The 8446-nt window shown below is 39.0% G+C and overlaps 1 protein-coding gene across 2 annotated transcripts in view; it reads left to right on the top strand.

The window, feature by feature from the left end:
* The first annotated feature begins 1072 nt into the window (after window positions 1-1072).
* Window positions 1073-8446, top strand: part of LOC144365463 (uncharacterized) — a 31938-nt gene continuing 24564 nt past the window's right edge. Inside the window, exon 1 of one of the 2 annotated variants that reach the window (XM_078016979.1) lies at window positions 1073-1238. The gene's annotated coding sequence lies outside the window, so the exon portion shown is untranslated. The remainder of the gene's footprint in view (window positions 1239-8446) is intronic. The other variant, XR_013423929.1, reaches the window with a different exon arrangement.

Raw genomic sequence — 8446 nt, 5'->3', positions numbered from 1 at the left:
CCTGGTTGAACACAAATTAGAGTCACACCATTCGTGTTTTCATATGTGTCTGAAATTATTATTTCATCATTACTTCCACTGTCCCTCCTACCTCCATACCCGCTCCCTACCCCTCCCTTCCCTTTACCCTATTAAAAGCTTGTCTATTTCTCCCATGCTCCCTCCCCCATCCCCATTATGAATCATCATCCTTATATCAGAAAAGACATTTTGCATTTGTTTTTTGGGGGGATTGGCTTACTTCATTTAGCATTATATTTTCCAACTCCATCCATTTACTTGCAAATGCCATGATTTTATTCTCTTTTAATGCTGAATAATATGCCATTCCACATTTTCTTTATCCATTCATCTACTAAAGGACAGCTAGGTTGGTTCCACAGTTTAGCTATTGTTAATTGTGCTGCTATAAACATTGATGTGACTGTGTCTCTGAGGTGTGGTGTTTTTAAATCCTTTGGGTATAAACCAAGGAGTGGGACAGCTGGGTCAAATGATGGTTCCATTCCCAGTTTTCCAAGGAATCTCCACACTGCTTTCTGAGGGGCAGTTTCGTAAGCCTCAGTTTTAAAATCAATTGGGATCTTAAATCTCTCAACTTCCCACTCTCTCCTCTCTCAGTGACTTCTGAGGACAACCCCCAAGTGGGGAAAAAAAAATTACTGTGCTTTTAGTTCCTTTATGTTTAAAAACTTCTGAGTCAGAGGAAATTGTTTAACGACAATTTTATCCCAACACAAATACATGCAAGGGAGAGGAAGGAAGAAAAGCTCACCAGCTCACAAGAGCATTTTCTCATTCACTGCCCACTTTTGCTGACCTGACAAATTAAAGTATGCGATTTCCTTACAGCATTTCAGGCATTCTTTCAGCAATATTTTGAAAGAGGAAGAAAAAAAGTCCTGTTTGCTCTTCATAAACAGGCCTCTTGGACTTTGGTTCCCTGAATACAATCCTGAGTTTGGAAACACTCCAAGTGACAGAAAATTGGCAGGTTCCTCATCATTGATTCCTGGCTGGCTTGGAAGTGGAGGGGAGGGTGGGGAGAAAAGGGTTCTGCTAGGGACTTGGCCGAGCTCTTGGCTTGGCACCCCAGCCAGTTACTCAAAGTTCAAGGAACTTGACAGACAGAGGCTGCTTGTCTGGCAAGAGACTTGGACGCGCTGGTTCAGTCTGCCATCTCATGCGTGGATCTTCTGTCTCCTTCCAGGGAAGCCTGATTTCTGACTAGACTCATGGTGGGTGTATTCTATGTGAAAAGACTTTTATCCACTGAGAGTGGTATTTGCCCTGTGTCAGGGTGAGCCCTGGATCCCTCTGGAATTTCAGCCATGCAGCCTCATTGGGTTGCAAAAGAGTAGTGGTTGTGTGTGTGTGTGTGTGTGTGTGTGTGTGTGAGAGAGAGAGAGAGAGAGAGAGAGAGAGAGAGAGAGAGAGAGAGAGAGAGAGAGAGAGAGAGATTACTCACTTAAAAAAGAAAAAAAGACAGAAGGCTTAGACAGATTTCCGACAAACAGACTGCAACAGTCTAGACTAGTTAAACATAGCCAATTTAATTTCTGAATTTGCGAATATTATTGCTGTATTTATTTTGTATTTAACCTCCCTCCCCACCAAAAGAATAAAGAAGTGAGAAAAACTATATGTATGTACTAAGCTAAGAAATGACCAATCATAACAGCTGCTATATTGGCATCAAGACGGTTAAAATTCCAAGGATTAGAAAGTATATATCGTTTCTATAAAGAAGAAACTTTAGTGGGAATCTTTAAAGAGCATTATTTTATTTTTGAGGAAAAAACTTACACTGTTATTTTCAATTATACTATTGTTTGTGTAGAAAATACGAAAAAGCATAAAGGTCACTAGTTTTTTTTTTAAAGCCACATTATTAAAACTTTAGGAAAAAAATAAACAGAAAGAAAAATATTGAAACTGTGTGTAATCTCTCCATCTAGATATAAGATTACATGTTATTATAAAGCAGATATTAGCTCCGAGTTGGGTAGAATATATTTAAAATTAAGGGCCTAATTGTGTGATTCAGAGCATGTTAACTTTGCTAAACATCAATTTTATCTTCGTAAACCATGTAGAGTTATGGTAAAATTTTGAACACAAAAATAATTGCTGATTCATATCCATATTTTATTTATCATATCTATTTATCATATCTCACTATTTATCATATCTCACTATTACTTTCATATGACTTACAGTTTTAGAAAATGAGCTCCTTTTTTTGTCATATCGTTGTGACATAAATTTGATTTCCGTCTTCTGCTTTGTAGTTTCTATTGCTTTTACTTGTCTGGGGTAAAATGTATACAGGGTCATGTTTTATAGAGAGCAAGTCTGACTCCATAGTCCTACCATGGGTGTGTGTGTGCGCGTGTGTGTGTGAGTGAATGACATTACAGCAAATCTGAAACCAACTTTATTTTCCTCCATGTAGGTGATTATTTTGCCTAGTATTTACTTAAGAGTTTCTTATAGTTTGTAGCATACTTAGGAAAACTTTGATACTGATATTCTCATTTAAATATCCCTGGAACATGATATCATTTTTTAACTGCAATTTCAGTAATATCTTAAAATTCAGATAATTCTCTTGTATTATATCTTGGAATATATCTTTGGGGACTTTCAAATTCACACACATCTATCATTCTTGTACTGGATTATGTTTATCTAGTATATACAATGTCTTCTATGCAATTGCCTTTTTAACTTTGTATTCACTCAGTAATTTGGGATTCTTCAGTTTTTATTTTGTTTTAGTTTTATTAGCTCTATAACTTTGCTGCTTTGTTCTTCAATTTTTCTTCATTTAGAAATTCTTTTTTTAAACCTTATGTTTCTCTATCTTACTGATTGGATATTTTTATTCATACTCTAGTGAGAAATAAGTATAATATGTTTCAGTTGCTTAAGTTAAATTTTTCTAGTTTGAGCTTTTTGTCTTTTGTACACTATGATTCCCCCTTTTTTCATCTGCTCATTGGGGGGAGTTTATTATTATATCATTTTATTTATTATTAAACTTTTTATTTTGGGAAAATTAGAGTTAAGAATTAATACTGAGAGATTGTATGAATTTTTTTATCGATTTCCTTCTATGCTAACATCTTGTAGGCTAGTGTATCTAGTACTACAGCAAAAATATAGAACATTTTTATCAAGATTAGGGTCCCCTAGATTGTCTTTTATAAGCCAAATGGACTATTTTGGACATTTCATATAATAGATTCATACAATATGTGGCCTTTTGTGACTGAATTCTTTCATTTTGCATATTATGTCTGGATTTATCTGTAATGGAGTATATTTTACTAACCTCACTCCTTTTTATCGCTGAAAATATTCCATTTTATTGCTGTATTTTACGTATCTGTCCATCAGTTAATATGTATTGGGATTGTTGTTACTGGATGTTATGAATAATACTGATATTCCTTTGTTTGTGTTTTTTCATTAGAGAATCCAATTAGGTACGAAGTGATATCTTGTTGCAATTTTGATTTCTATTTTCCTGATAGCTAATGATGCTGAGTATTTTTCAGGTACTTATTGGCCAATTGTATATTTTATTTCCTCAAGTATATGTTGTTGTTGTTGTTGTTATTATTATTATTATTATTATTTTGGTACCAAAGATCGAACCTAGGGGGTGCTTAACCCCAGAGTCACATTCCCATCCCCTTTTACTTTTTATTTTGAGACAGGGTCTTGCTAAGTTGCTTAGGGCCTTGCTAAGTTACTGGGTCTGGCTTTGAACTTGTTATCCTCCTGCCTCAGCCTCACGAACAGCTGAAATTACAGGCGTGTGCTACCGTGTCTAGCTTATATGTTCATTTATTAAGGTCATTAAAAAAGTTTTTATTACTGATTTTTGTAAAAGTTCTTTCTATATTTTATCTACAAGTCCCTGATTGTTATGTAGTTAACAAATAATGTCTTCAGTTCTGTGAATTGTCTTTTCACTTTCTTGATAATGACTTCTGAATCAGAAAATGAAAACAATTTTTTTTGTAGTACTAGGTTTTATTTTGAGACAGGGTTCACTGAATTGCTGAGGGTTACCTTAAACTTGTGATATTTCTGCCCCAGTCTCCCCAGTAGGGTGTACCCCAGACTTTTGATTAAGTCTGATTCATTTGTTTTCTCTTTGTGGCTTGTGTGGTACAGGTATTAAACCCAGTGCCTGAGCATGTCAGGCAAGCACTTTACCACTGACCTACATCCACACAGTACTGTTTCTTGTGCTTTTGGGTCATATCTAGTTAAAGTACAAAGTCATGAAAATTAATACCTACTTTTCTCTAAGAGTCTTGTAGTTCTTACTGAGATCTTCAGTTCATTTTTAGTTACTTTTCAGATATAAGGTCAGATAATTTTTGTACAGGGGGTCAAATAGTTCCAATGTCATCCTTTGACACGTGGATAATCAGTTGTTCTGGTATTGTTTATGAAATGACTATTCTTTCCTTCATTGGATTGTCTTAGTTACCTGGTTAAAACAACAACAAAAAGCCAACAAACCAACAACAACAAACAAAACAACACAAAAACAAACAAAAAGCCCCAAATGGACCATAGATATTAGAGGTTCCCCTCATCCCACTCTCTCAGTTCTGTTATACTGATCTGTGTCTATCCTTTTGGTAGTTGCTGATGCTTCTTGTCTGGGCCTTTGCTTTCCCCCTATCTCCTTGACTACAAGGCTGTTTTTTTAGAATTCTTCATTTTCCTGAGGCTCACCATGTTTCTCTCACAAAGTGGGGGCTGTTATAAAACCATTCTGTGAACACCTGTAGTTAAGTCCCCACCTGGCTTTGCATGATGAGGAAGCAAACACTGTGAATGACTTCCTTAAGTTGCATGAGATCCATGAAGAGCTTTCCCTTCCACCTCATGGTAGTGCAGCTTCCGTTGCCCCAGTCTTTTCCAGAAGTTCCACAAGGTTCTCAGACTGCTCTGGATCCTCTCCGTTTTTGAGGTAGCCCTCACCAGGGCTTTATGTGGCTTCCTTTGCTACTTTAAAGCCAGGCACACCTGCTCTATCTGTTTTCTTTCTCACTGGCCTTGTATGAAGAGCAAGCAAACATTTCCCATGTTTGTCTTTCTCTATGGCTAAGGCCACAGAATACTGCTTGTTTGCACTCTGTTCCTTAAAAGCACAGTTGGTTTTTTGTTTGTTTATTTTTCATCACAGCTCTGCTTCCTGAGACTTTGAAACCAGGCCCAGAGAAGCTGAGCAGGAAAGACCTTGACAGCTCCTTCTCTGAGACACAGTTCCTTCCTCCCTCAACCTATAGTGTTACCCCAAGTCTGTATCTCCAGGATCAGTCCCACCACTCTCTCCCTGCAGGTGATTTCCTTTAACTTTCCTTTCCTATTAAGAATGGCCTTTATTTGCTCATCAGCCCAACGGGCTTAGTCTTGCAGAAAGGTCTTCATAATAGCTGACCCATGTCACATGCTACCTTGAACCCCCTTGGGCTTTCACACACAATGATCAAAGCAGAATAGTTAGGTGTCTTGGTAAACTGCAGAGACATGAGTCAGAGCTACCAGGGACCATGAGAATAAATGAAAAAATTGGGGGCAGACTTTGAACCTCTGCAGTGCATGGAAAAAGGAGTCAAACTGACATCATCTGTAGCTCATTGGCCAGGCTACTCCAACTAACATCTGGAATCCATAGAAAGCAACACAGGCTGCCTCTTGTCAAAAAGAGGCAGGAAATCGCCTGTAGGGAGAGAGTGGTGGGACTGGTCCTGGAGGTACAGACTTTGGGTAACACTATAGGTTGAGGGAGGAAGGAATTGTGTCTCAGAGAAGGAGAAGTCAGGGTCTTTCCTCTTTTTCATAGCAGTATTGAGAAATGTGCATTTTTGCCAATTTGGGGAAGGTTTGTCAGTATAGGATTTAAGACACTTTTCTAATCATGCAAACTTAACTTTGCTGGTCCATTTTCCACCCACCTGAGGAAGATCTGCTCTGAGGGCGTTGTGTTATAGAACCTCCCTGATACCTCTGGATGCTTTAACTTCATGTCCAAGATTATACCCAGGTATTATGTTCATTCAAGGAGCAATCAGGGAGAACTTCTCAGAGTATTTGAGAAAGATGAGTAGGAATTAGCTAAATAAGAAAATGGGGCAGGAATTCCCAGCAGAAAGACAAAGAGTGCATGCAAGAGCATGGAGGAACTACACCAGCGTGGCTCTGGGGTAGAGTGGGAGGGGCAGATGAGGCTGAAACTCAAAGTTTCATCACTGTGAAGACCTTGATGGTTTATATTGCTGCTGCAACAACTTAGTTCAACACAAATTTATTATCTTAGTTCTGGAGGTTAAAGGTCCAAAATAAGTCTTGCTTGGACTAAAATCAAAGTATTAACAGAGCCATGTTCCTTTCTGGGGGCTCTAGAGAAAGATTCATTTCCTTGCTTTCTCCAACTTCTAGATGCTACTTGCATCTAGAAGTGGCTCCATCCTCCATCTTCAAAGTCAACTGTATATGATCTTCTAATCTCTCTCTGATTTCTGCTTCCCTTTTCTACTTTTATAACCCTTGTGTGTCCATTGATCCCATCTGGATAATCCAGGGTCATCTTTCTATACTGAGGTTGGCTGAGTAGCAATTTTAATCTTATCTGCAACCTTAATTCTCCCCTTGATGAGCAATCTTATGTATTCATAGGCTCTGGGGATTGGGACATAGACATCTTTCGGGGGCAATTATTCTGCCTACCAAAGATAAGGAGCTAACAAGATTTGAGCAGAGGAACAAGATGATCAGATTTGGATTTAAAGAAATAGCTATTTTGGTTGGGTGAAATGAGGTTGGGGTAGCTGGGGTTGCTAGGGTGTGTGGCATGGGGAGCTGGGGGTACCTTATACAAACTGTAAATAAACAGCCTAGTAATTAAGTGAAAAATGATTGAGTGTACATGCACACACATTAGCTAACTTAACCTGGGGTTCTTTTAAAAGTTCAATATAACTAAATTTGAGGCAGACCTCCTACTGAGGAGATAAGAACATTGTTTTAAAATTCCAGTTGAAGACATGAAGGACTTTGGTGCAAAGGTTCAGTCTTCACATAAAATTTTCTTACTTTTCCTAAGAAGAAAAGTTTTTCTTAGTTTATAAAATTAGGCTGTTGGACTAGGTCATCTCCTGTTTTCTCCCTATTTACTTTCCCCAATTCAAAAAGGAGATGGAAGTTATTTCCAAACTACTGAGATTGTGGCCTGGAGGTAACATAACAACAGAGCTAATGCTACAGCAGAATCCCGTCAACTATTGAATTACAGAAGCTGAAAGAAAAAGAGGTAAATATGTAAAATCTGAACATCTCTGAATCCCAAGAGCTGAAGTCTGTGAAATTCAAAGGGTTTGTTTTCAAAAGAAATACAGCAGGTTTCAGCTTCAATTTTTGTAAACCCTGCAGATGGAACGAATGGTCTGAGGGGCAGACTTCTCCTGTGTCCATTAGGACTCCTGGTGGCAGGCCACAATGGAGGCTGAGCACCTTGGGGGCCCCTTGAGGATGGAGATTGGCAGGGAAGCTGAGGTCTGGCCCTTGAGGACGGTCAGGAAAAAAAGAGCACAGACTCTCAGAGATAGGATTACGACAAGGGGGTGCTGCAGAAATGTGTTGCCCTGTCTGCAGAGAAAGTGACCTCATCTTTGTGTTGCTGAAAGGTAAAGCTGAAGGGTCAGAGCCCTAGAAGCAGACATCTGATGGGTTTCACACCCGGTTCCTTAGCTACAGAGGAAGAGTAGGGCCACCTCAGCTTCACCTCCCAGCCAGCCCACTCTTTACAGTAAAAGGCTCCTATAAGGACGGAAGAAGTTCCAGTAAGTGTGCAAATGGGGTGAGGGTGGGTGGTGGGTGGGATGTGTGGTTGCTTTAATGGCCAAAAATTGACCAATGTCTTCTAATCCAACTATCTGGAGGTTTCTTTCAGCCTCCTTTTAAACTTACTGAAAGGGAGATACACTGCCTCATTCTAGAATGATGGTTAAAGTAGCACCTGAATTGCCAGGGTGAGTCCAAAAAACGAGGTTTTAAGAGTGTGATTCTTTTGAGAGTGCCATCGATAGAGCATATTGACACCTGCAAATGTTAAATCCCTACCTCAAGGAGGCTTAGGTGGTTTTTTCCAGCTGATTTCTAACTGGTTCTAGTGGTATATGTGCAGCTCCTGACTGCCTCCCAGCAAGGCTGGTGGACAGACACACACAAGGATAGTGGCCTGAAGGGACCATAGCTTTGGGAGATGAAAACATTAATGGCAGTTATGTTTGTCCACAAAGTCCATGGTGCCTGTCTGGTTCTATACCATCCTTGCTATGTAGTAATTCTAGGCAGAGCTCAATGACAGGTATAAGCTAAATTGACTGCTTTGCTCTGGAAGTATATGCCTGTTGTT

This window comes from Ictidomys tridecemlineatus, chromosome 7 (assembly GCF_052094955.1).
Source record: "Ictidomys tridecemlineatus isolate mIctTri1 chromosome 7, mIctTri1.hap1, whole genome shotgun sequence".
Lineage (NCBI taxonomy): Eukaryota > Metazoa > Chordata > Mammalia > Rodentia > Sciuridae > Ictidomys > Ictidomys tridecemlineatus.
The sequence above is the reverse complement of the archived record's forward strand: the minus strand, read 5'-3'. Positions and strand labels throughout refer to the sequence as shown.